General features: G+C 44.7%; 1 protein-coding gene across 4 annotated transcripts in view; it reads left to right on the plus strand.

The window, feature by feature from the left end:
• The first annotated feature begins 149 nt into the window (after positions 1-149).
• Positions 150-27,754, plus strand: part of NRF1 (nuclear respiratory factor 1) — a 155,327-nt gene continuing 127,722 nt past the window's right edge. For 3 of the 4 annotated variants that reach the window (XM_082255980.1, XM_082255982.1, XM_082255983.1), the window contains exon 1: positions 150-279. The gene's annotated coding sequence lies outside the window, so the exon portion shown is untranslated. The remainder of the gene's footprint in view (positions 280-27,754) is intronic. The other variant, XM_082255981.1, reaches the window with a different exon arrangement.

Consider the following 27,754-nt stretch of genomic DNA (forward strand, 5'->3'; position numbering starts at 1 on the left):
CTCTGTCAGCTTTGTTTATCAGGATAAAGAATGCGTAAAACAGAAAACCTTATATTTTATATCTCCGGACACGCATTCCATAGAACATTAGACCTTCCTAACATGGCTGCCGGGAGCGGACGTTACGCACACAAAGAGGCCGGTGTCGTCATGACGGCGATGACGCAAGCTCCTCCAGCCGCGGCCGTGTGCAGCGTGGGCTCCCGCAGCCATTGCAGCTCAGAGAGGTCCCAGTCAGAGTGTCACGGCGCAGGCTCGGTGTAGCGCAGCCGCTCTGAGGTGAGTGCCCTACCGCGCAATCTCCAGCTATCTCAGCCCTGCTGGCGCAGCCGCAACACGGAGCTCGGGCTCCGGGGCTCTGCCAGCAGCTCCGCCCCGCACAGCTCTGGCCGGGCAGCGCAGCGGGAGCTCGGAAGCCGAGAGGCGTCTGGGGGCTTCGGAAAAGGAGGGGAGGAGGCTGCAGGCCGCGCTAGGCCTGTGCGCATGCTGTGCTGGAGCGGGGAGGATGGGAGCGAGAGGCCTAAGTCGTGTGTGTGAGAGAGTAACAGTGTGCATGGCCTCTGTGCTTACCATGAGCAGAGAGGGCCTCTCACCTCTTCAATACACAGGGGTGTACACACACAGCCCATATACTGTGTACAGACACCTCTGTGTATTATACTGTATACAGACACCCCTGTGTGCATTGCACTGTGTATTATACAGTATACAGACACCCCTGTGTGCATTGCACTGTGTATTATACTGTATACAGACACCCCAGTGTGCATTGCACTGTGTACTATACTGTATACAGACACCCCTGTGTGCATTGCACTGTATACAGACACTCCTGTGTGCATTGCACTGTGTATTATACTGTATACAGACACCTCTGTGTGCATTGCACTGTGTATTATACTGTATACAGACATCCCTGTGTGCATTACACGGTGTATTATACTGTATACAGACACCCCTGTGTGCATTGCACTGTGTATTATACTGTATACAGACACCCCTGTGTGCATTGCACTGTGTATTATACTGTATACAGACACCTCTGTGTGCATTGCACTGTGTATTATACTGTATACAGACATCCCTGTGTGCATTACACGGTGTATTATACTGTATACAGACACCCCTGTGTGCATTGCACTGTGTATTATACTGTATACAGACACCCCTGTGTGCATTGCACTGTGTATTATACTGTATACAGACACCCCTGTGTGCATTGCACTGTGTATTATACTGTATACAGACACCCCTGTGTGCATTGCACTGTGTATTATACTGTATACAGACACCTCTGTGTGCATTGCACTGTATACAGACACCCCTGTGTGCATTGCACTGTGTATTATACTGTATACAGACACCCCTGTGTGCATTGCACTGTGTATTATACTGTATACAGACATCCCTGTGTGCATTACACGGTGTATTATACTGTATACAGACACCCCTGTGTGCATTACACTGAGTATTATACTGTATACAGACACCCCTGTGTGCATTACACTGTGTATTATACTGTATACAGACACTCCTGTGTGCATTGCACTGTGTACTATACTTTATACAGACACCCCTGTGTCCATTGCACTTTATACTGTATACAGACACCCCTGCATTGCACTGTGTATTGTACTGTATACAGACAACCCTGTGTGCATTGCACTGTGTATTATACTGTATACAGACACCCCTGTGTGCATTGCACTGTGTATTATACAGTATACAGACACCCCTGTGTGCATTGCACTGTGTATTATACAGTATACAGACACCTCTGTGTGCATTGCACTGTGTATTATACAGTATACAGACACCTCTGTGTGCATTGCACTGTGTAGTATACAGTATACAGACACCTCTGTGTGCATTGCACTGTATACAGACACCCCTGTGTGCATTGCACTGTGTATTATACTGTATACAGACACCTCTGCATTGCACTGTGTATTATACTGTATACAGACACCTCTGCATTGCACTGTGTATTATACTGTATAGACACCCCTGTGTGCATTGCACTGTGTATTATACAGTATACAGACACCCCTGCGGGCCTTGCACTATATAGGGGCACAGGCATTGCTGTACCCCCAGCAGGAGGGTCGCTTGTCTCCTCCGTGTCATACATGGGATGAATAATGTGCTGGGAGGAATGGGGCTCCCCCATATACAGAGTATGATCCATGTTTTGGATAAGGGAGGCCCCAGTTAGAGAAGTGCTGTAAGTCTTCTCTATCTTGTTGAATATAGTGGCCTCTTGTAATGTACAGTCACACAATGCATGGGGGCACTCTCCATCCTATTACTTTATACATCTTCTGTGGTTGAGAGATGACATTTCCTATATATGTGGAAATCTAATTTCCTCTTGATTTCAGTGGAATGCAGTCACCTGAAGAAATATAGAAGGCATATTTACTGTTTTGTTCTGTAGATTGCCCTGTGTGTGTGTGTGACGGTAGGATGATTCACTGAAAAAAAAAAAATGCATTTTTTTGCAGGTAAAAAAAAAAAAGTGCGTTTGCTTTTTTTTTTTCTTCTTCTTTTACAATCCAGGAAAGCATTGCACCAGGGATCAGCAGATTTCTGATGCCATGCAGGTCTCCTGCAGATTGTCAGTGTAAAGCCCCGTACACACGTACCGATTGTCGGCCGTGAATATTCGGCCGCCGACCGATCGGCCGATTGTAGGCTTGTTAGTATGATGCTTCCGACAGCGCATTTTCGGCCGAACAGAATCTGTCGTGCAGGCATTAAAATATTTGTTGGCCAACACCAGAACGGCCGATTGTTCGCCAGTCAGTACAGATTTCGGCCGACAGACAGCAGATTAGCAAGACTGGGCATGCTCAGAAAAGAAAAAAGACAAGGAAAGTTAACCATCACATGACATCACTTCTGCAGTCGGCTGTTGTTGGCCGACAAAATTCGTGTGCAGTCTTTTGCAGTTTTCAACAGACACGACAGCCCTGGACAAAAGACAGCCGATCGTTCGGCCGACGATCAGTACGTGTGTACGGGGCTTTAGCTGTCTGCCTGTACATCATACATTGTATGTGCAGATAGTTTCACACTGACACAATCAGTGAACTACCAGAGCGCTCAACAGTGCCGTGGTAGTTCATTGAGAATTACAAGCTGACAGCCGCAAATGATGTTGGTATTTGTAGTTCATTTACAGAACTTTGTGAATGAATGATGCAGCCGTGTGGGTACTTGCTGGTATGGGGTACTGCTCGCACACAGAGGCAGCGGATGCCCAAGCGGGAACATGTTCCACCTTAAGAACGGGTGGAGCGTCTCATGTTCCCGAAGGTGGAATTATCCTTTAGGACTCGTTCACACCATGGTGCAGAGACATCAGTTTTTCTGCAAGGGCACACAAAAAAAAACAGTTCTCTATGTGCCCTGTTCACACAACAATGGTAACACGTGCAGATTTTTTTCTACACAGGGATCTAACATTTATGCAGTTTTCTGCACAGGTCAAAAGCCAGCATGACATCAACATTGGTGTGAACAGGGCACATAACTGACATTCATGGAAAATGATGTAAACTCATGTCTCTGAAGATTAAATCGGTGCCGATTTCCTATCAGTTTTCATGCACATATGGTGTGAACGAGCCCTTAATGTGGAATTCTGGCTATACACCTAACTAGCCTTAAAACTGTCCCCTCCCAAAACCAATCTTAAAGTGGAACTAAACCCATCTTTTTAACAGTTTAAAAAAAGTTTCTGGGAATGCTAACTGTCTCATTTGCTTGTGCTCTCAACCAAACTGTCAAACCATCAAATTGCTGGTGTCATAACTGATTGCATGTGTAGCACCATAACAGTTGAAGATCGGAGGCCAAGATGACAGCTTTCTTGGCTGAAAACAAGAGGGTTTGGTTCCTTTTTAACTAACCTGTGTAAAGCTGGGTGCACACATACTGAGTCACTTGGTTCAGCAGGAACTAACCGATATTCGCTATGTGTGTACTCTTCCTCTTCAACAGAAGTCAGTCTAATGGTCATGCTGAAAAATCAGCATTCAATCAGCGCATATAGCCAATGGCTGCAAATGCTAATCAGTGTATTCTGTTGCAGGGTAGGTGGAGGACCCTCTGTCAGAATACAAAGACGCAGAGGGAGAGATCCCTGAATCAACATCACTTGTGTTGATGTGGGAATCTATCAGTTTTTTTTTTTTCATTTTCATTCAACCCTCTGGGATGAAAAATAAAAACCACTTGTATACACAGCTTAACCACTTGCCGACCGTCATACCAATGCGTCACTATACCTCAAGTGGTTATACCAGAAAGTTCTGGTACCATTTTTTTTAGAGCAGGTGGTCAGCTCTCTTGTAAAAGCTATTCTAGCAGCTAACTAGCTGCTGGATTGCTTTTACAAGACGTGACCTGAACGACCAGCCAGCGCTTCCGCCTGCTGATCAGAGAGCGGAACAAAGACCGGATTGGCTTTGTTTGGCTCTGGGCTATAATAACCCGGAAGAGATGACCTGACATCATGTTTACCTAGATGCCAACAGCGCCATTTTCAAAAATCCAAAGCATACGAGAACACGGATCTTGATGGGATCCAATGCTTTTAAGATCAGAGGAGGGATGACCCAGATCTCTCAATAAAGAGTACCTGTCACTTGCCTATTGCTGTCACAAGGGATGTTTACATTCCTTGTGACAGCAATAAAAGTGATAAAAAAACATAAAGCAACAGTGTGGAAAAAAAAAGAAATCAATTAAAAATTGTTTGAGTACCCATTCCCCCCTCGTGCTCGCATGCAAAGGTGTGATACGTGAGGTATCACTGTGAACATTCGAACATGGCCACCAGAGCTCCTGTGTTAATCTAAAGTGGTAAACTGTAAATGCTTTTGAAGCGCCGCCAATGGATAGTAAAATTTACATAATGCGCAATTTTAAAGTGTGGCGTGTTTGGTATCTATTTACAGTGTAAGATCATCTTTTATATTTTACCAAAAATGTAGTTATGTATTGTGTTTTTTGTTTGCATTAAAATTCCGGTATTTAAAAAAAAAAAAAAAAATATTTGAAAAATCGCTGCGCAAATACTGTGTGACATAAAAAATTGCAAAACCCATTATTTTATTCTTTAGAGCAGCAGTGTTTCCCAACATTTTTGCAGTCAGGGCGCCCTTGAAAAGTATTTTCAATCTCGGGGCACCTCAGTCCAAGGCTTGGTTCACAGTACCATATTCCCGACACACAATCACGCTGCTCCTTACCAGATGTGCTGGGGTGACAATTATTCCTAATGGTACCCCCACGCACTGGCAAATGCAGTGATTTATTTATTTATTTTTTTTTTTTGGTGTGGCGTAATTTTAAAAAAATGGTCAGTGGCTTCTTCCACCTACGTTTCTTTGTATAGGGCTGCACAGATGTGAACATAGGGCTCATTCACACGTGATATTAGGGGGCAGTAAAACCCCAAGGTTGAGCGGCGTTATTACTCCCCCTAACCATCTGTTCCAATTTAGCAGCCATGGTCATATACATGCTGCGGCAAGAAGTATACCACCAGGTGAAAGGGACCATGCTGCAACTTCCCTGCAACTGCACATGGTTGTGGTATGGTGATTCTGCATTTAAAAGAATAAAATAGGCACTGAGGAGGCACCCTCTGTCAAGTTTCCTCTGAAAAGAGATCCGTCAAGGATTGGTTTTCAGAGCATCCACTGTCCTTGCCACCATTGTGAATGAGGCCTTAAAAAGCAATTCTGATTATACAGGATTAGGGGTTAAAATGTAATGTACATACATGCATATAAACATACTGTACATACATATTCATTCAGTATCTCACAAAAGTGAGTACACGCCTCACATTTTTGTAAATTTTATTATATCTTTTCATGGTACAACACTGAAGAAATGACACTTTGCTACAATGTAAAGTAGTGAGTGTACAGCTTGTATAACAGTGTAAATTGCTGTCCCCTCAAAAGTCCCAAATTTTCTCTCCCCATCACGCAGCCATTAATGTCTAAACCGCTGGCAACAAAAGTGAGTACACTCCTAAGCAATGATGTCCAATTTGGGCACAATTAGCCATTTTCCCTCCCCAGAGTCACATGACTCGTTAATGTTACAAGGTCTCAGGTGTTAATGGGGAACAGGTGTGGTAAATTTGGTGTTATCGCTCTCGCTCATACTGGTCACTGGAAGCTCAACATGGCAAAGAACTCTCTGAGGATCTGAATAAAAAAAATTGTTGCTCTACATAAAGCTGGCCTAGGCTATAAGATGATTGCCAAGACCCTGGAATTGAGCTGTATCACGGTGGCCAAGACCATACAGCAGTTTAACAGGACAGGTTCCACTCAGAACAGGCACGTGCTAAGCATCATATCCAGAGGTTGTCTTTGGGAAATAGACGTATGAGTGCTGCCAGCATTGCTGCAGAGGTTGAAGGGGTGGGGGGGGGGGGGTCAGCCTGTCAGTGCTCAGACCATACACCGCACACTGCATCAAATTGGTCTGCATGGCTGTCATCCCAAAAGGAAGCCTCTTCTAAAGATGATGCACAAGAAAGCCCACAAACAGTTTGCAGAAGACAAGCAGACTAAGGACATGGATTACTGGACTCATGTCCTGTGGTCTGGTGAGACCAGGATTTATTTGGTTCAGATGGCGTCAAGCGTGTGTGGCGGCAACCAGTTGAGGAGTACAAAGACAAGTTTGTCTTGCCTACAGTCAAGCATGACGGTGGGAGTGTCATGGTCTGGGGCTGCGTTAGTGCTTCCAGGACTGGGGAGCTACAGTTCATTGAGGGAACCATGAATGCCAACATGTACTGAGACATACTGAAGCAGAGCATGATCCCCTCCTTTCAGAGACTGAACTGCAGGGCAGTATTCCAACTTAAAGACCCCAAACACCCTCCAAGATGATCACTGCCTTACTAAAGAAGCTTAGGGTAAAAGATGGATTGGCCAGGCCTGTCTCCAGACCTAAACCTTATTGAGCATTTATGGGGCATTCTCAAACGGAAGGTGGAGGAGCGCAAGGTCTCTAACATCCACCAGCTCCGTGATGTCATGGAGGAGTTGAAGAGGACTCCAGTGGCAACCTGTGAAGCTCTGGTGAACTCCATGCCCAAGGGGGTTAAGGCAGTGCTGGAAAATAATGGTGGCCATACAAAATATTGACACTTTGGGCCCAATTTGGACATTTTCACTTGGGGGTGTACTCACTTTTGTTTCCAGCGGTTTAGAAATTAATGGCTGTGTTGAGTTATTTTGAGTGGACAGCAAATTTACACAGTTATAGAAGCTGTACACTCCTTTACATTGTAGTAAAGTGTCATTTCTTCAGTGTTGTCACATGAAAAGATATAATAAAATATTTACAAAAATGTGAGGGGTGTACTCACTTTTGTGAGATTCTGTACATACTGTATACTGAGCAGGGGATTAGAGTGACACAAGACAGTTGTCTTAGGAAGGGGGTGGGGAGGGGTAAAAGTATAAATCTGTCCTTGTCAGTAAGCACACACACAGCTTCTTTGTTACTCTCACTGTTGCCATGCCACCAGCACCTCACCTGTCAGACCTGAAGCAACCTATACCTAATTATCACAGCAATGGCAGCCTCCGTGTAAGAGAGTACAGAGCAGGCTGTCTTGGGCACTGTCCCTGCCTGTCACCTCTGCGCTGTGCACTCATCAGCCTCACCTGGTGCAGACCACTGATGCCACCTGTTTCGCTGCTAGTTCTGTCAGTATTCTTCTTTCTAACTTCGCTCTCTGCATCACATCTGCCTCCATATAAATCTTGCAGCGTTTTCATTATCTCCATCTGCCTGGACTTCCCGCTCATCCAGATGCCTCCTCAGCTGCTGCCAGCGGGATTGTCACTTCCTGGTTGTTGCAGCACCTGGTCTACTGGCAGAGCTGCTCCTTCTACCTGCCTTGATCGAGCCCCCGTTGTGCCAATGTACACTTCACCAGAGCAGTGGGAGCTCAGTTGAATATGAAGGACATTCTCAGGCAGGCTGCCGTGGCACTCCTGATTACCTTAGGGGGCACCTCAGTGTGCCGCTTCATCTCAGTTGAGGTCTCTGCTTTAAAAAAAAATATGTTTGAGTTTTCTAATCAATTTTCTAGCAAAAATACTGTTTTTTACATGTATACAAAAGTTAGAAAAAGGCCTGGGGCCCAAGTGGTTAAGAAAGATGTATATACTTGGATTTTTTCTGGCCACTCCTGTCCCCTGATCTCCCCAGAGTCAGTCAGCAGCAGCTGCTGGAGAGAGTGCTCTGACAACAGCTAGTAAAGCCTGGAGCAGTGATGTCACCTATAGGCTTTCTGGCCCATCCTTTGTTGGCACTCCCTCTCCTCTGAAGCCACTGCTGCCTGACACAGAGGAGCTGGATCATGAGACTGGACCGGGTGTTGGGAGGGTGGGGACAGTTTTTTAAAGGCTAAATTAAATTCACCTTTGGGGGGAAAAAAATAAGAAATGCAGATATTTTTGCAGACAAATGTGCATTTGTTTGTTTTTGTTTTTTTTTTCAAGAAGCCTGCAAAGCGTTGCAACAGTGGATCACAGGTGTAATGTCAGGCTCCTGCAGACACTTATTCTAGCCTTCTTGCCCATACCTCTGTACAGGCTTTCTGTTAGAAAGCTGGAGGAAGTGTCAAACTATGAGGGAGCGGATCAGTGCTCTTAGTTCATTGAGAACTACAATCCGGTGGAAGATGGGACTTGTAGTTTATTCATTCACAAATTGCTGCGAATGATATTTTAAATGTGAAAACTGGTATAGGGGAGGGAACCCCAGTTCGTTGTCACATAGGGTTAATAGAGTGTAGGGTGTAAAATGCTGCAAAAGGAGCTAGTTTGGTGTAAGCTGGAATTTCACTTGAACCACTCCCTTTACCGTCTTATAGTTGAATGGTTACTCTCTAGTTCCGGGAGGACGTCCTCCTGGAAGCACGCCCTTCGCGCATCTCCTGGGGGTGCACATGCTGTGCTCTCTGTGATCTCTGTGTCCTGGTGGCTCTTTACACTGTGATCAGCTGTGATTTGACACAGCTGATCACGTGATAAACAGAATTGCTGGTTATCGCCAGTACTTTCCTCACATGCTTTCATAGCGTGAGGAGTGCCAGTAACCGGTGTTCTGCCGAAAACTCCAACTCCGGTGACTCTACACAAGGAATAATTGGGGATTTCGCTATGAGTGGACATTGTAAGTTCACCCGCTAGTAACCAACAACATGGCCGCCTCCAGTGTCCACTCATTTTATCGTGTACCGGAGTATATAGGCTGCTCCAATTATTCCTGGTGTAATCACTGGAAGTGAAATGGTTGTAGTTTTTGGCAGAACACCGGCAATCCTGACGGGACATGCACACAGATAATCAGGGCACTGATCATCGGTGCAGCCTCATCAGCGCACATCAATGAAGGAGAAAAATTACTTGCAAAATTTATAACAGAAACTTAGAACGTGTTTTTGTTTTTTTTAAAACGTTCCATCTTTATTTAGTTTGTTTAGCAAAAAACCCTGTGACAAGAGTCACTTTGGATGGGGGGCTCATGGAACCCAGATTACTTTAGAGAGATCGGAAAACTACTTGTCCAGCTTCCCCAGCCCCTCTTATGTGTAAGTCACCCTGTGTCTATTTGGGGCACAGGGTGACCAAGAACCCTAGTCGGGTCTGCACTAATCACTCACTGTACAACCTCACCGCATTTTGTGTTACCCCGGTTATCCTGGGTTCTATTTGTGGTTTGTGTTGAAAGAATGAAGGGCCTCTTTCAGTTGGGATAATATTTCTGAACAATATCCCTCAAGAAATATATAAAGATAAACCATTTGACTTTTCAGATTGCTTGAATATTGTTGGAGTCTCTCATAGACGTGGGGTTTGTTATTAAGTGCCTATATCCCATTGTTTTATTTCTGTCTGCCTTAAGATCAACCTATTCTGGGATGTATATGTGTATGTGGATTGGCTGCTAAGGGGGAGGGGGTTGTCCCACAGTGTATATCTCTTTGTGCCTGTGTTTCAATAAACAGTTCTTATTCTGGAAGGTTTCAAAACGTATACAAGCTAAGTTGTCAGCTAGCTTTGTATGGGGGCGGCTGGGAAAATCTGATATCTACGTTCACGATAGGGAGGAAACCGTATTCGGAAGTCCACAAGTACAGTGTGGGTTGCGGTTACGAACCCTGATTGATTAAATGCCACCAAAAAAAAAGCTCTATTTGTATGGAAAAAAATGATAAAAATTCCATACAAGTACAGTGCTGTATGACTGCGCAATTGTCATTCAAAGTGCGACAGCTGAAAATTGGCCTGTTTAGGAAAGAGGTATAAGTGCCCAGTAAGCAAGCGGTTAAGCTGATTGACTGCAGCTGATTGGATTCTGGCACTGTTTAGCCAATGTTTGTGTTTGTCTTTTTTCTGCTCAGCACCTTCAATTTCTCAATCGAAGTTTAAGCCGACTGGTGTAAGCAGAGCCACCCACAGCTTGAATTTCGAGGATTTGGATGAAATATGAGCTGTATATGACTTGCTTTACACATTGGCTCCATTGTCCCTGCTCATGTTAATATGATTGGCTATGAGAACAACTCTGTGTGTCATGAGGCGGAGTGACCAACATTTAAGATCTTTACCATAAAGCTTGTTGTCCACATGTATATGTTGGCACTAACTTGACAGAGGCATTGGCTGCACACAAACAGCTCCTAAATGCTAATTTGATATAAGATCTTGGTTCCCCAATCTATCTCCTGTTTCACTTGACAGTGCAAAAGACACGCAGAGCTGTAATTGGAGCTACAGATAGAAAACTGTGGTACAGGGAGAATCAAACAAGTGACATCCAAGTAACCCTACGTTCATGAGTGTCATTGGATCAACATTCTTTTTATTCATTACCTTATTGGATACGCTGGTTTTATCCCAGCATGTCTGCTTCTGACTTTCATCGAGCCCACGTGAGTGCCCCCCCCATAGCAAGTGGCTTGCCAGGGGGGCACTCGGAAGGGAAATAAAGCCGAGAGTCCCCGTGGGGAACCAAAGAAGGAGGATTGGGGCTGCTCTGTGCCAAACCATTGCACAGAGCAGGTATGACGTCTTTATTATTGTAAAAAAAAAAATGAACCCCGAAGAAAAGAGGCTCTGAACCTAAAAACAACCTAGTGTCTTTGTATCACACGAATACGTTCTTTACAGTATAAGAGCTCTTTCACACTGAGACGCTTCTAAACTGCAATAACACTGAGCGCTTTTCGGGTGCTTTCAAAACGCTTTTTAGGCGCTTCCCATTCATTTCATAGGAGGGGGCTTTTTTGAGGCGCATTTTTTAGTGCTCCAACCATGCTCCAAAGATGTTACTTGCATAATTTTTTTTCTCGACCCCCGCCAGCGCCCCGCCCCAGTGTGAAAGCATTCATTGATTTTAATGGGAATTGGTTTCTGTGAGCTTTTCAGGCGCTTTTTTATTGGCGCCAAAGCGCTTTAAAAGGCTTTCAGTGTGAAAGGGCTCTAAGGCTGCCAACTCCAATTTTTCCTTACAGAGTGAAGGTAACAAAAAAAAAGGTACTTAAAGTAACTGCGTTACTTTAACAATTGCGCGGTCGTGCGACACTGCACCCAAATACAATTGATGTCCTTTTTTCCCCACAAATAGAGCTTTCTTTTGGTGGTATTTGATCGCCTCTGCGCTATAAACAAAAAAAAAAACACTTTTACATTCTGCTATAAACCACTCCCAATAAAAAAAATTAAAAAAAATCAAATTTTTTTTATCAGTTTAGGCCAATTTGTATTCTGCTACATATTTTTGATAAGAAAAATCTCAAAAAGCGTATATTGGTTTGCGCAAAAGTTATAGCATTTACAAACTATGGGATTGATTTTTGGACTTTATTTATTTTTTATTAGTAATGGCGGTGATCAGTGATTTTTTTTTTGTGGGATTGCGACGGACAAATCTGACACTTAGTGACACCTTTTGGGGACCGGTGACACCAATACAGTGATCAGTGCTAAATAATATGAACAGTTACTGTATAAATGACACTGGCAGGGAAGGGGTTAATACTGGGGGTGATCAAGGGGTTAAGTGTGAGCCTAATTGTGCTCAGACTGATGCTGCATCCACCTATGTAAGTATAACTTGGGGGAAAAAACAAGCCATACATCTTTTAAAGACTAAGCTTTTTTCTGCCATTTGTTAAAATCAATATTTTTTGCTAGAAAATTACTTGGAGCCCCCAAACGTTATATATGTTTTTATAGCAGGGACCCTAGAGAATAAAATGGCGTTGCTGCAATATGTCTCACCATATTTGCACAGCTGTCTTTCGAAAGCAATTTTGTGGGAAAAAATACTTCAATTAATTAAAAAAAACAAAACGGTAAAGTTAGCCCAATTTTTTTTGTATAATGTGAAAGATGTTAGACTGAGAATTGTGATCTTTATTCTAAGCGAAAAAAATTGACTCATTTTATTCAGAATCCTGCAGCTCTACTCGCACCAAGAGGAATATGCTTTCCTACCTTTTAAGAAAGTAGGGATAATCGAATTGAACAGGCCCCTTTGCCTTAGGTCCCGGTTTTCAACAGCTAGAATGAGGAGCAGGGTGGCATATCTGTCCTTGGGACAGAAGATTCGGATGACTGGAAAGGTCCACAGTCTGAGGTCTGAGTGCAAAGTCCTTCTGGATAAGTTCGATGTGTAGAGAATCGCTAGAACTCTCTTCATCTCTGATCCAAGTAGATGAGGGTGAAGTTTCAGAGGAGGAATGGTAAAGATCCCACAGTCTTTGAAGCATCCACTGCAAAGGCCAGAGACCTGTCCTTAGATCAGATAGCAAATGTCTGGCAGACATGACCGCAATGGGATGTTGCAGGGCAGGACCTGCAAGTGAAAACAAGGCCTAAGTTCTAAACCCAAAAGTGCCAGAGCTATAACTGCCTCCTCTTGTTGTCCATCACTGTCCTGCATTTATCCTGGGCTGAGAGTGGAGTAAGGGCTGATTGCAGTTTCCTGCTGTTTAGAGATTAAGCCCCGGTTCACATTTGTGCGATTCGCATGTAATTCGGACTGCACTGTTCCTAAATTACATGCGATCTCATGTGCGGTGCAAATTTCAGCCATACACTTTGTATGGCTGAATTTGCACCACATCTGCACTAAACTCGCACATGAGGCTTTTTTTTATTCGCAGCAGAAGAATCGGATCGCATAGTGGTTCACACTTGTGCGATACGATTCTGTGCCAACTTGCATATCGCACTGCGATATGTGATCGCAACTGGGGGTGTCGTTAACTTTTAATTGACGCCCCCTGCGTATCGCATATGGCAGTGTGAACTGCCAGAGGTGCGAATGCGATGCGGGATCACGCTGCATATTTGCAGAGTTCCCGCATCGCACAAATGTGAACCGGCACTTACAGCTGTAATTTCAGGCAAGAGGGACATTTATTAAAGTATTGACAAGGGGGTACTTATGTAATCAACAGATGTCAGTTTTGTTTTTCTTTTTGTTCAATATTTAAAGTTAGCTGTTTCAGATACGTTGTGCAAACAAAGTGATAAAACCCACACAAACTGTACATATGCAGATTCAGTGTTGATTGTGCAGAGCAGCATCGCAAGCTGACTTTAGTCTTTAGACTTTAATCCATAGTCTGAATAAAGATCTTCTGCTCTGCGTGCTACAGGAGTTATCTGCACCAGTGTTAATTTCGTCGACTAAAACCGACTAAAACGTTTTCGTCGACTAAATGAACACAATTTTAGTCGACTAAAATACGACTAAAACTAAAACAATTCAGATGACTAAAATACGACTAAAACTAAAATGGCATTTAAGTCCTAAGACTATAACTAAAACTAAATTGAAATTTGCTGCCAAAATTAACACTGGTGTAGTGCTGTGCTAGTGCATGCTCAAAGCTTAATACCATATATAATAACATATTAGATTTTTCACTCCAGGACCAGCAGTAGTATATAATGAGTTTGGAAATTTTAGAGAAATGCTTAAATAATGCATTACAAATTACAATTGAACTACACCCATTCGATTATAGATGACTAAAAGGAGTTTTAGTCGACTAAAATGTACTGGAGTTTTAGTTGACTAAATACGACTAAAACTAAAATGCCATTTTAGTCCTAAGACTAATGCCCCGTACACACGTACCGATTGTCGGCCGTAAATATTCGGCCGACGACCGATTGGCCGATTGTAGGCTTGTTAGTATGATGCTTCCGACAGCCGACAGCGCACTTTCGGCCGAAAAGAATCTGTCGTGCAGGCATTAAAATTTTTGTACGCCGACAACAGAACGGCCGATTGTACGTCAGTCAGTACAGATTTTGGCCGACAGACAGCAGATTTGCAAGACTGGGCATGCTCAGAAAATAAGACAAGGAAAGTTAACCATCACATGACATCACTTCGTGTGCAGTCTTTTGCAGTTTTCAACAGACACGACAGCCCTGGACAAAAGACGGCCGATCGGTCGGCCGACGATCGGTACGTGTGTACGAGGCATAAGACTAAAACTAAATTGAAATTTGCTGCCAAAATTAACACCGATCTGCACATACTCACAGCAACCTTCCTGTCATGGCCCAGTTCCAGCACAGTCTGACAGGCAAACATGTTTGGGGAAAACATGAAAACAATTGCTCTAGACAGGAACTGGTAAAGTGTATATAAACTCCTAAGTATGAACTTATCCTAATTTCTCTCTTTTGGTTTGTTAAATATACCAATACATGTGTTCAGGGCTTTTTTTCAGCTGGAACTTGGTGGAACTCAGTTCCACCACCTCTGGCTCAGGCCCTCTGCTCCCTGCTTAACAATATCACTTGTAAAGCCAGAAGTCCAGAAGACAGGTTGTCTTCCCAATGGCCCCCACAGATAGGATCTCCTGAGCGGCTCTTACTGAGTGCAGGATGGGGACAAGGGGGATGCAGGTGCCGTGCGGATGCCAACACCTTCACTGGATAATCTCCCTGCAAGTGAGAGAGTCGCAGCCACCTACAGTGTGGTCGTGGTTGAGTTCCTGCACCTATTTTCTGAGAAAAAAAGCCCTGCATGTGTTCTATTGTATCTCTTCAATTAGTGCAAAAATACCTGTTAATTCTTACAGAACTCTTGTGACAAAATCACTTCTATTGATCTCTGCCTGTGCTGACTGTTTTCAATTTGCTTTCTCTTTGGACTAAGGGACTTCTTCCCTCTATGGTATGGAGAAGAGGCTGGGGAATGTGTTTTTATAGGTCTCACCTAGAGTGAAGACACTGCATATCCATAAGGCAGCTTGAGCGAGCGTTTCACCTTACTGGCACACCTTATTGGTGTTACTGGCAGGACCACCGGATGAAAATAAAGGAAAAAAGAATGCAGTCACAGTATCTAAGGTCCAGTAAGCTGAAATCTATATTCTATTTTTATTCTTGGATTAGGATGCACTTTAACATCCAAACCCAAGAATCAAAATGTTAATAAAATGCAGATTACCTGTCCTTCAGTGCGGTGGATGTTTGTTTCTTTTTAACACACTTCACCTAATGATACTGACAGTAAGACACTTTATGTCCTAGGTGACAAATCACTCACTGTACAAGATCTGTGGTGGGGAAGTATTGTCACACCGGTAAGTGTTTTGAGATAAACAACCCCTTCTATCCTCTTCTCCATAACCTAAGGAGGTTATACAAAATGCATGGTATTTTGTAGCTCACAGATAGAGTGGTAACTTTACTGTAACTTTTATAAGCAATGATGACAAACCCCATTAAAAACCCCTGCCCACCAGGCTACAAAATATTGATGAGCATGTTTGCATTAAATGTCAACGCTAGAACTTCTACAGAAGAAGCATGTAAAAATATCTGGCATAACGCTTGGTGCATCATCAACATATTTAAACACATGTGATCTGCTTAGTCTGCCATCATTCAGCTAATCTATCCCTATTACTTCTCGGTCTGACTGCATCTGCTGACAACTTGAGGCTCTGGACAAGTATAAGAACTTCAGAGTTCAGTTTTTTTTGCATGTGTATACTGTGCATCCGGAAAGTATTCACAGCGCTTCACTTTTTCCACATTTTATGTTTAAGCCTTATTCCAAAATGGATTATATTCATTATTTCTCTCTTGTTCATTGACGCACAGCTCCTGATCTTCATAACCACTGGGTTATAACTGTCCCCTACAGAAAAAGAATCTGGCTATGTCTATGGGCAGTCCCAGGGGGTATACTCTCTCTCCCTGCTATAGGTACTATAGTTTTTTTCTGCCTAGTCAGGAGTACGGACCTAGTTCCTTGCTGGGATCTCTGGTCCTGGCAAATTTTTATTTTTTAGATGGAAATGTTTTTCTCCTGTGTTTTTTTTTTTTTTGTTTTTTTTTTTCTGTGAGATCTACAATCAACTGCCGGACTGGGCAACGGGCTGCAAAATCTAGACCCAGTGTTCACTCCAGTGTGGCCAGTGGGCGCGTGCAGATCTCAACTCCATGCTAGGTCGGCCGCGGCATAGCCCCACTGGACGGGGGGCTGGCCTGCGCATTAAACGCCTTGCAAGGTCGCAAAAACTACCAGGTCTCAGCCTGAGTAGCATTCCTCCTGGCCGGCAGCCCCCATTTCGATGGCAAAGGGTTCTGGAGCAGTGCTCGCCTGGTTCCTGGTATGTAGAGTAGCTGTTCCCCCCCCCCCCCTCTCCCCCTGGAGGGTTTTCGGGTGGACGTGGGTCATTCGGACCCATGGGTTTCCCTCCTTCCCGCCAGGCCCCCCCTTTTTTTTATCTGTCCCCATCTACTTATGCTGGGGCTTTCTGGGTGGACTGGTCCTTGGGTGGGGGCAGGGCACTGTGCTGGTGGGGGGGGGGGTGCGCCGCTGGCGACCAGACGATCTGCTGTGTGGGGGGGGGGGCTTTACCTGGTTGGGGCTCCTGCTTGGGGCCTAGGGGCCACCATTTTGCTGTAGCCTGTTTATTCCATTTGACCGGTGGTGGCATCCCTGCATCAGGAGTATATTTTTTTCCCTCTATCGACATCAAGGATGCTTGCCTTCACATTCCAGTATGTGTCGGTCTCCTCTGCTTTGCCATGGGAGAGGAGCATTATCAGTTTGTGGCATTACCTTTTGGTCTCGCCTCTGCTCCTCCAGTCTTCACAAAAGTGTTAGCCCCGGTACAAGCATTATTACGCCAACAGGGGATGACGGTACTGGGCTACTTGGACCACCTCCTTCTGCGAGCGGAGTCCCTTACTGCTCTGGTGGAAAACCTGGAAATCCCCCATACAAACTCTGTGGGAGTTCGGCTGAATTCGGAAATTTTTAGAAGTCTGCTATGGTTCCGTCCACAAAGCTTGACTATCTGGGTCTGACTCTGGACTCCGCCTTAGCCAGAGTGCTCCTTCCTCTGGACAAATTCAAGACATTGCAGGCTGCAATTTCTCCCCTTGCTGTCCAGCAAATGGTCATCCCTCTGGACTTGCATGCGGGTGCTGGGCCTGATGGTGTCTACCTTTTGAGGCGGTTCCGTTTGCACCGCTCCATACGAGGTCTCTAGAATGGGAAAAATCTGGCCAAATGGGATGCAGTCTCTGGACAATCAGATCCGGCTGAGCTGGCGAGCGAAGGAGTCCCTGATATGGTGGCTTCGTTCTCCGATGCTTCGGTTGGGCAAATCCTTCCTCCCCTTGTATTGGACAGTGGTATCCCTGGATGCCAGCCTGTCCGGCTGGGGAGGCATCCTTGGCAAAAATTCTGCTCTGGAGATCTGAGCACTGAAAGAGTCCAGACTACTGATCAATGTCTTGGAACTTCGAGTGAACAGATTGTGCCTGGATTGTCTTCAGGGATGTCCAGTGCGCATTCAATCGTACAATGCCACGGCCATGGCTTATGTCAATCACCAAGGGGTCACAAAGTGCCCTGGCAGCTAGGGAGGTAGCCAGCATTCTCTGATGGGCAGAACGGTTCGTTCTAGCCCTCTCTGCTGTATACATTCCTGAGGTGGAAGACTGGCAGGTGGGATTACCTCAGTAAAGAGAGTGGCCCCTTTTTCCGGAGGTGTTTCATCAGTTGTGTTCCCTGTAGGGCATCCTCGAGGTGGATCTGTTAGCGTCTCAGGTCAACAGAAAGGTGCAGTGATTTGTGGCTCAGTCATGGGATCCTCTAGCACAGTGGTCCTCAACCCTGGCCTACAGGGCCCACTACCAGGCCAGATTTTCAAGATAACTGAAATACATCCCAGATGATATCATTTGCTGCTCAGTGATTGCAGTACTCTAGTCTGCATCTCCCCAAGGTAATACCTAAAATCTGGCCTGTTAGTGGGCCCTGTAGGCCAGGGTTGAGGACCACTGCTCTAGCACAGTGGTCCTCAACTCCGGTCCTCAGGGCCCACTAACAGGCCAGATTTTAAGTATTACCTTGGGGAGATGCAGACTAGAGTGCTGCAATCACTGAGCAGCAAATTATATCACCTGGGATGGATTTCAGTTATCTTGCAAACCTGGCCTGTTAGTGGGCCCTGAGGACCAGGGTTGAGGACCACTGCTCTAGCAGATGCCACAGATGCGCTGGTGGCCCCATGTGGTCAGTATCGTCTGATTTACGCCTTTCCTTCTCTCAAGTTTCTGCAAAGACTTCTACACAGGATCGAGGCAGAAGGGATTCTGGTCATCTTAATGGCTCCGGACTGGCCTCGCCTGGCTTGGTACACAGATCTAGTCGGATGGTCGCTGACATTCCTTGGAAGCTTGCTCTCAGGACCAATCTTGATTCATGCTTTACAATCGCTGGCTTTGATGGCTTGGCTGTTGAACGCCAGGTGCTGATAGAGGTTTATCTGAGTCAGTGATTCCAACGCTGTTAAAAGCTAGGAAATCTACTTCTAGGAAGATCTACCATCGTACGTGGAAGACACACATTGCGTGGTGTGAGTCTCTTGGGGTTCATCTTCGGTGGCTTGAATTTTGACCTTTTAATGGGAGGTTGAACAGAAATTGGCCTGGAGTACCATCAAGGGCCAGGTGTCAGCTTTGGCGGTCTTCTTCCAACAACCCTTGGCCACACACTCCCTAATGCATACCTTTCTTCAGGGTGTCTGACATTTGGTTCCTCCAGTGCGGTCTCCGTTGCCACCTTGGGATCTCAATTTTGTGCTTTCGGTCCTCCAGAAGCCTCCTTTTGAGAAATTTTCCCTTGCTTACACTGTCTCAGAAGGAGACATTTTGGTGGCTATCACCTCTGCATGCAGGGTAACGGAATTGGCAGCATTATCCTGTCCATCTTACTTGGTGATTCACAGAGATAAGGTGGTTCTTCGCCCATGTCCCCCCCGCAAAGGATGATTTTTATTTAAATGGAGAAATTGTGTTGACTTCCCTGTATCCCAGGCCGAAACATCCGAAGGAACTTAAAAATGGGGATATTGCTGCGCTAAAATGTAAAGATAAAAACATACATGAATAAAAAGTCAACAGACCAAATGAAAGCAGCCAGCACCTGATCTAGAATCAGAAATACCAGATCTAAATAGCAATATAGAATGGGATTGGTGCAGCGCTAACACAATTGAATCCACAGTCCATACAAATGTTCAAATGGATCAAATACAAAAGTGCAGTAAACAAAAGTTCATCAGAGAGTGCTCCAATAAAGAAGGGAAACTGTCCACCACTTCAAACTTGGAAAAAGCCCCGAGTGCAGGAACCGCCACCAAGATAATAAATGGCCTCTTACCAAATTGCAATGACCCCCATTACAAGGATCAAAGACAGCCTGTGTGATCAAATCAGTGCCCAGATCGACATGTATCGATTCCCAGTGTTCCCTCAGCAGCTCCGACCGGAACAAGTGAACATAAGGAAAAGAGGGACAACTCCAATAGTGAAGTACGTTCACAGGTTTATTCAGTAAAAGCAGAGTGGCAACTCACGTTTGCATGAAGAAATCACAGCATGTCTCGGAGCTATACTCTCAGAACCTTTGTTTCCAACCAATAAAATGGCCGCCGTGTCTCCTTGCTGGCCTCAGCACGACGAACCGCAGGCTCCTCCTCCGACCGGTTTCATCAACACGTGACTTCGTCAGGGGGTGTGGCCTATGGCAGAACGTCTTTCCTTATATGCTGGGTGAGACAGGGCGGAACTCGCTGCGTCCAATCCGGAGCCAGCAGGAAGTGGTCATCCCAAACCATCAACAGGAAGGAGACCAACGACCCGGAACAGGATGTGTGACCTTTGAATGTCAACATCCGGAGCTAAACCCGGAATTGGAGACCGCAAACGGCGATAAACCGATCAAATATTAACATGATTGCACAAGAGATATATGTGCCTTATATTTCAAAGGCCTTCTAGTGCATATTTGATCTTAAGAAAGAAACCTTATTTAAAAGAGCTTCAAAGTGATTTCTTCATGCAAACGTGAGTTGCCACTCTGCTTTTACTGAATAAACCTGTGAACGTACTTCACTATTGGAGTTGTCCCTCTTTTCCTTATGTTCACTTGTTCCGGTCGGAGCTGCTGAGGGAACACTGGGAATCGATACATGTCGATCTGGGCACTGATTTGATCACACAGGCTGTCTTTGATCCTTGTAATGGGGGTCATTGCAATTTGGTAAGAGGCCATTTATTATCTTGGTGGCGGTTCCTGCACTCGGGGCTTTTTCCAAGTTTGAAGTGGTGGACAGTTTCCCTTCTTTATTGGAGCACTCTCTGATGAACTTTTGTTTACTGCACTTTTGTATTTGATCCATTTGAACATTTGTATGGACTGTGGATTCAATTGTGTTAGCGCTGCACCAATCCCATTCTATATCCGAAGGAACTTGCATGGCTTGGATGTGGGCTCCAGTTGTTTTGCTTGAGCTCCTGTTGACTGGTTTGCTACTGTTTAGCCTGGGGAATTTTTGTTGTTCTCGCCCATGTTTAGCCCTGCTTTGGGATGTCCCAATGGTTAATGAAGATCATGAGCTTTGTCCGTCAATGAACGAAAGAGAAAATGGGATTTTTGACTTACCGTAAAATATATTTCTCTGATCATTGACGGACATAGCACCCACCCCTCTGTGGAGTTGTAATTCTTCTGACATTACTTTAAAAAAATTGAGTACCTATAGCAGGGAGAGGTAGTATAACCCCTGGGACTGCCCATAGGCGCAGCCAGATTCTTTTTCTGCCTAGTGTCCTACACCTGCAGGGGGGCAGTATAACCCATTGTTTATGAAGATCAGGAGCTGTGTCCGTCAATAAACATCATCTCTTCTCCTCCCGGCTGACGCCGGAGGCCCCTCCTTCTGCAGTACTCGGAGCAGGGCTGACGTCTGTGGGGATCCCTGCCCTTCCCTCTGCAGTGCTCAGAGCAGGGAAGACGCGCTCTGGCTGATCACGTGAGTGCCCAGTGGTGCTATAAATAAGGTATTTTTGACAGTTACAAAAGAAGACTGGACTTTATATAATATTTTTATAAAGTTATAAAACGACACACACTGGACATTGTATAATCATTTTACAAAACAGGTTATATATTTTTACAATGACTTATTTTTTGGATTAAAGATGTCATAATGATGACTCCTGAGCCGATGGGGAGAGAAGACATAAAACATCCTCTGAAAATAAGCCCTAGTGTGGTTTTTGTAGCCGAAATTCATATAAGACCGGTCTTATTTTCGGTTAACACAGGAGTATATGGTCAGCTTAGTGCTTCTGTTGTAGCAAGGTCCTGGGTGTACGAGCAGTGCTGTGCTGCCCTTCTCCCATCCCTGCAGAACATCTTTGCCATCACCATATACCCTCACCTTTCATCATGATTTCCCATCCTCCCCTTTCACTACACCCCATTACTCTTATTCTTCCATTCTGCAGAGCTTCTCCACTGCCTGTGATACTGCCCCTCTTCTGTCACCTCCATCCTTCCCTTCAAACAGCACCCCCTCTTTCCATACCGCTAAATCCCCTCCACCCCTGTTCTGTTATTGCTCTGTATCCTCCTCCATCTTCTCCCCCCCCCCCCCCCCCCCCCCGTTGTCCTGCTCCCAGATGAGTGCCCAACACCCTCAATACTATGTGCTGTGGGAATGTAGTTAAAATTTTAGCTAACCCTAAGATGTTTTAATCCACGCCTTCATTCCCTCACCCTTTTATTTTACAATTTGGAATTTTGCATGTGCCAAACCAAATTTTTATCCCTCATCTAGTAATAGACTGCCAAGGGATATGCAAGTAAAAATGGTGAGACTGCCAGGAGCCTTCCTGGTGACTTGTGTACTACTTTGAGGCACAAGTCTGATAGAAGTCACCTTGAAGTAGTACAGAAACCTTTTCTAAGAGCGGAGCGGCTTCTGTAGTGCTAATTAAGATCGCTCTCATTGACTACTATGGGATTTCACATAAAAAAAATATGTATATGGTGCTGCGCTAGTAAAGTGAATAAGATAACTAATACCCCAATAAAGTATGAGAATCTATATATAGCGCACATAGCACAAAAGCGTGAGGTAAATCCAAAACTGTTAAGTGAAAAACTGGATTTTTGACTTGCCGTAAAATCCTTTTCTCTTAGGTTCCTTGACAGACGCAGTCTTCTGATGCATATCAGTAGGGTAATATCATCCCCTACAGGAGTAGGACACTAGGCAGAAAGAATTTCTGGGTACTCTTATGGGCAGTCCCTGGGGGTATAACCTCTCTCTTCCTGCATAGGATGTCAGTTTTGTATCAAAGCAGTGTCAGAGAAAAGTACACTAACCCACTCAAAAAATTAGAGGGGTGGGTACTACGTCTGTCACTGAACCTAAGAGGAAAGGATTTTACAGTAAGTCAAAAATCCAGTTTTCTCTGTCGTTCATTGATGGACACAGTCCTCTGATGCATATCAGTAGGGACGTCCCAAAACAGTACCCAAAGTACCCAGTGGGAACAGTAGACCAAAGAAAAAAAGGTCTCCAAGGCCAACATGGCCAATCAGGCAACACAGAACTCATCAGAACAACCAGATGAGGTCCACCTCAAAACAAACGAGAACACACTCAAGGAAGCCAAGGGGCCCCCTAAACCGCAGCCTGCAAAATCTTGCGGCCAAAGGAGGCATCTGCTGATGCCATCACATCCACCTTATAAAATTTGGCAAAGGTGTGAACGGATGACCAGGTCGTCGCCTTACACACCTGAAGCACATACACCTGATGGTGAAAAGCCCAGGAAGCACTAAGTGCCAGAATAGAGTGAGCCTTGACAGGGAACGGTGAAACCTGACCCTTAATGGAATAAGCCTGCACTACTGTCAGGTCAGTTCTCATTCACACACAGTCCCGCTGAGCTGACAGGGAAGGATCACATAGTTATATTTATAGTGGCCGCTCGCCCCACCCTCCCGTCTGGTATGTCCCTTCATTCATGCACTTCATGCACAGATCGTAGTAGTAGGGACATCATTGAGAGGCCGGCCAGAGGCGGGACTTTTAAAACCTGCCCTGCGCTGCGCCCTCCTCCTTCCTCACGGCGGCCATATTAATTTCGGCAATGTTAACCCATTATCGGCCGAAATGGGATAGGCTCATTTTCGGCCAATGATTTCGGTGGCCGAAATTTCGGTGCATCCCTACAAGGAAGGTAACACAATGTCCTCATTCAAGTGAAAACTGGAAACCACCTTCGGCAGGAAAGACTGATCCTGCCGAAGTACCACCTTGTCCTTGTGAACCACCAGATAGAACGACAGGACAGCGCTGCCAGCTCTGACACCCTGCACGCAGAAGTGATAGCCACCAAGAAAGCCACCTTCTGAGACAAGGTAAGCAGGGAACCTCCTGAATATTCTCAAAGGGAGGCCCCTGGAGCACGGACGGCACCAAATTAAGATCCCCTGGCAATAAGCTGGCAATAGCTGAGGTCGCACCGGAGTACAAAGTGTCGCACCCCCTGGATGAAGCTACACACCAAGGAATGGGCGGCCAATGGCCTCTGGAAGAAAATAGCCAGGGCCGAGACCTGACCCTTGATTGTACTCAAGGCCAACTTTTGATCAACTCCCCGTTGAAGGAAAGCCAAGATCCGAGCCACCGAATAGGAGTGAGGGTGGGTCCCAAGGGACACCACGCAACATAAGACTTCCATGTATGATGATAAATCTTCCTGGAAGTCTCCTTCCTCGCTTTTAGCAGAGTGGGAATCACCGAAGCAGACAAAACCCCTGTCCTTCAGCACCTGGCTTTTAACAGCCAAGCCGTCAAAGCCAGCGACTGTAAAGCAGGATGGAAGATAGGCCCCTGAGACAGTATATCCCCCGCTGTCGTAACAACGCCAGGACCAGGGCCAACACCTTTGTGACGACCTGAGAGGCGGGGGCGAGACCAAAGGGTGACGCCACAAACTGATAGTGATCCGCTCCCATGGCAAAACAGGGAAACTGTTGGTGAGCAGCACAGATTGGAATGTGAAGGCAGGCATCCTTGATGTCTTGAGGCCAGGAAGTCCCCCTCATGTAGGGAGACCACCACCGTGCGAATAGTTTCCATCTTGAACTTTTGAGCGCGCACGAACACATTTAGTGCCTATAGGTGCAGGATCGGACGCACCTTGCCCTCCTTCTTGGGAACCGTGAACAGGTTGGAATAAAACCCGTGAAAGCTGTAGCAAGTCCTGAACTGCCCCATAGAGCGCTCGCAAGCGATCTGGGGATAGGCGGACATTGGAAGGTGTAAGGGAAACCCCAAAACTTATGGGTTTCAGTAACATTTTGACTATTGAAGCCAGATTGAAAATTATTTATTTAGACAAACATATAGGTACATGTTTGGAGAGCAATTCAGTACATACATTCTGTTTTGATAAACATTGCTCTAACTGGCTGGGACACCTAATACAATTTATACATTCCAAAGTGGGTGGAACCTAGCTATCTAGTTTCCTTAAAGTCACATCTGAGTCTTTGGTGACATTCTTTGATTTGTGGATGGACATTTCACATAGATGTGTCACTTCCAAAGCTTGTTGGCTAAACAGGTCTTCAAAGGTCGAGATAGCAATCTTAACAGCTGGAGTTGTAAATGGCTTTTGAATACAACAGCTGTTATACAATATGACTTCTCACAACATATACATCCAATATATCTGCTTAATCATAAATACATGTTTGATAAATAAAATGGCTGCTTCCATTTTCCTTATCACCAGGAACACAGGCAGGCACCATCTCATGACAGGACCCTACGCCACCAGAGTAGGGGGGGGGGGGCTGTCGGCCAAACGGGAACGCTGCGACATAAGCCTAGACCCTGTCGTGTGTGTCTTGGCAAGACGTTTAACTCGCGAGGGCCAGTCCCCGACAATTGAGACTGTCGCAGCTGAACCAGCGTGGAGCTAAGTCCTGCACGCGCTCGATGGCCAGATTGGGGTGACCACTGGATTTAGGGATCCAGCCCGGCACAATTGCTTGAAGATCTCACAGGAAAAATGTTCAGGAGAAAAAGACTAGCTAAAAATAAATCTACATAAAAAAATTACTTCTATGCCAGGACCAAAGATCCCAACAAGGAACCAGGTCCTTACTCCTGACTAGGCAGATTAAAACTGACATCCTATGCAGGAAGAGAGAGGGTATACCCCCAGGGACTGCCCATAAGGTAGCCAGAAATTTTTTCTGCCTAGTGTCCTACTCCTGTAGGGGGCAGTATTACCCTACTGATATGCATCAGAGGGCTGCGTCCGTCAATGAACTATAGAAAAAACGATATAAAGCAAAACTTAAATAACGTGATATCTGCAAAACTGGGTTAAAGTGAATATAGAGTGACACATAAATTTGTTCTACAATTAAAGCAAATAAATTCAAACAATAAGTGTTTAGTGATAAGTCAGCTTGGAATGAAAACCATTCATATGGGTACAGAGGAGTCATCCTTAGAGAGAAAGACGTATATCACAAGGTTTCTCTTCACCATGTGATATGAGTGACTATTACACAGTGACTCCAATAGAAATGTTCAGTGTAGTGACACCTCTGTGCTCACAGGCCACTCGCCTTACTGCTGTAAGGTAACCGCTTTGGGTTATATATTTTAAATGCAAATCCTTCGCCCTTTTTTAAGTTGTGTTTAAACGCCTCTAGGAATAGTATGTCACCTCTGTGTCAGTCATCTCATCCACAAGCACCGAGCTAGTGAGACTTCCAGTATGCCTCTGCCCTATGTGCCACGTGACGTAATGCGTAGGGAACAGGCATACTGAAAGTGACGTCTAACGAGCTTTGTGGATGATATGGTTGTTGTTTTTTAAAAGTGAGTACCCAGGTTGTTCTTTTAAATATACCCTTTAAATGTTAATGCATTATGCATTAACTAAACGTTAATGCATAATCCCTCTTTATACCTACACATATAATGGAGCCATTTAAGGAGGTAAGAGGGCTGCAGAGGTGACTTACTATTCCTAGGGTCGTTTAACACAACTTAAGAGCGAAGGATTTGCATTTAAAGATCTACAACCCAATGCTGTTACCTTACAGCAGAAAGATAAGTGAGTGGCCTGTGAGCACAGAGGTGTCACTACACTGAAAATTTTTATTGGAGTCACTGTGTAATAGTCACCCATATCACATTGTGATATGTCCTATATCTCTAAGAATGAACTTATCTGTACCCATATGAATGATTTATATTCCAAGTGGACTTATCACTAAACACTTTTAATAGTATTTGAATTTATTTGCTTTCATTGTATAACACAAGTTGAACTGGATGGACTATTGTCTTTATTCAACCTCAACTACTATGTAACTATGTAACACATTTATCTGTCACTCTATATTCACTTTTACCCAGTTTTGCAGATACCCCATTATTTACACTTTTTTTAAATATATTTTTTCACTGCACAGTTTTGATTTCACTTTTTTTTTTTTTTTTTTGTGCTAAATATAGATTCTCATACATTATTAAGGTATTCTTAGTAATACACAGTGCATATCACTTTAGTAGCGCAGTACCAAATACATATTTTTGTGTTTTACTTTATTAGCTAAGGGTTTGCTAAGTTGGTGTTGGACGACTGTTAATATGTTTTATTATATCCAATTTAGCATTAGTGATAGCGCGGGAGCCTTCACGATTTAATGATATTTCACATGTCACGCAACTTTGGGGTCTCACAAGTCTGATCCCAAGTGTGTATTTAACAAAGATTGACAATGTAAAAGAATATGCTACTAAACCCCCCCCCCCCCCCCCGCCCCAAAAAAAACATTTCCACTAGTTCAGAAAATACCCATTGATTTTGCTAGAAATGTAGTGTCCTTGTCATTTTCCTGTGGGCTGAAAATAAAGCAAAAATTATCTCATCTACTTTTGTGTAAACTACAAATACCATCAGCCACAATGTAATATAGATGAAGATGGGCAGACACATTTGAGGTCCAGCCTGGGTGGGCATCCATGGCTTGCTCCATAGATACAATAAGAGAAATTAACACAGGCAGACTGGCACAGGAAATGTGGTGTTTACAGGATTACCTGATGAAAACAAAAAAAAATGAATTCAGCCACCTTACCTAAGGACATAGTCATATGGGCAGAAAAAACGCTGCGTTTTGATGCGTATTTTCTGTATGAAACAGAGGTTCTTGCTGGACGGGCTAGAGCTCATTCAAAGGCAGAAAAAAAAGCTGCATTTAGATGTATATTTTCTGCATGAAAGATCCCGTATAAAATATG

This window comes from Pelophylax lessonae (genome assembly GCF_965119305.1).
Source record: "Pelophylax lessonae genome assembly, chromosome: 4".
In the NCBI taxonomy this organism is placed as follows: domain Eukaryota; kingdom Metazoa; phylum Chordata; class Amphibia; order Anura; family Ranidae; genus Pelophylax; species Pelophylax lessonae.